This window comes from Cynoglossus semilaevis, chromosome 19 (genome assembly GCF_000523025.1).
Source record: "Cynoglossus semilaevis isolate Cse_v1.0 chromosome 19, Cse_v1.0, whole genome shotgun sequence".
NCBI lineage: Eukaryota > Metazoa > Chordata > Actinopteri > Pleuronectiformes > Cynoglossidae > Cynoglossus > Cynoglossus semilaevis.
Genome location: NC_024325.1, coordinates 17173557 through 17175044, shown reverse-complemented (window position 1 = coordinate 17175044; position 1488 = coordinate 17173557). Strand labels below are relative to the sequence as shown.

The window sequence follows — 1488 nt, the reverse complement described above, 5'->3', positions numbered from 1 at the left end:
TGTGTGTGTGTGTGTGTGTTGTTGTTCGTTAATGAATGTTGAGTGGTTTGTCCTAAATCACTGAAGTCTTGCGTGTCAGCAGCCTTTGAAGTTCTGTGGTGGTTTCCTCTGTCAGCGGCTGCTCATGTCTGTCTGCTGTCAGTGAGGAAACACACACACACACACACACACACACAGGCAGTGTGTGAAACTTCGTGTTTTCTACATGAACGCAGCTGATTTCTCTCTGTTGAAAAAACACAAAATAAATGGAACTGAAAAATAAAATAATATATAATCACTAATAATAATAATAATTATTATTATTATTATTGAGTTCCTTGTTCGTCCCACCGATGGGGGAATTCACAGTGTGAGTCTTTGCAAACAACACAGGCTGCCACAGGGGGCACCATTGAGTTCGTGCTTGTAACTCACAGGCTGCTACATTATAGGCACTGAGTTCGTGCTTGTAACTCACAGGCTGCCACATTATAGGCACTATTAGGGTGTGTGGTTCTGGGACTCGAGCCCAGGACTCTCTGCCTTCACGGTAGGCGTGCTAACAGCTACACTGTGGAACCACAAACATCAGAAAAAACAGATGGCGCTAAAGGCCAGATTTTAGCCACCCGTTTACTTGTCAGTAACAGGATAGTGATTTGGCTGTTAGCATGCTAGCTCTGTGTTTATCGTGAATGAAAATAGAAGGCGCTGGAGCATTGAAAAAGTTTGATTTGTTCTTGGCGTGTGTGAAGCTCCAGACACCAGGGGGCAGAAGAACCTCCATGTAGTTCAAAGTTATTATTTTTAATTCTGGAGGATGTTTTTGAACGAGGGTCTCCTTCAGCAGACCTGTTGACCTAGTTCTTAGCACGACCAGTCGCTGGTTCGCTGCTTCATCTATTTCTGTGTCCAAACTGGGAATCACGACACACGTTCCCATGGTCGGCAGGACATCCTGGACCCTGGGCCTTCAGAGAACTGGAGAGGTAGGGGGCGCTTGTCTGGTCAACGGGGTAAACAAGTCCACGATGTGAACGCAGCATCACAGGGTCTGGTATTTCCTCCAGGAGCTGCGACCAAAACAGGCCGCCAAAACCAAACACAGAGTGTGACATCACACCAACCAGGCTGTGGACACACGGACAGCGTCAGCCGCAGCGCCCTGGGACCGACTCAGTTACTTTCTGACCTGCAGAAATGTCTTGGAAACACTGAGTGTCAGACAAGCTCGGAAAAGATTCATTCACCGTCCACAAAAACACACTCAGCCAGGGGGGGGCAGTGTTGACGTTAGCCCCCGAGGAGAGAAGTCAACGGAGGAAGAAGCAGACGGACGGAGAGAGTTGGAAGAAGAACGACGAATTTCAAAATCGTGCACGAAGCGACGACGTGCGCGCCGGTCCGAGCAGCCCTTCCTGTAACCTCTGCACCACGTGGACGTCACTTTAGAGTTATGTCAGGAAATGCCTCAGTGAACCTCAATTAAATATAGTTTCCATTGTT

General features: G+C 47.8%; 1 protein-coding gene across 1 annotated transcript in view; it reads left to right on the top strand.

The window, feature by feature from the left end:
• The window catches only part of LOC103395707 (forkhead box protein O1-A-like), a 14186-nt gene that overhangs the window by 3108 nt on the left and 9590 nt on the right, over positions 1-1488 (top strand).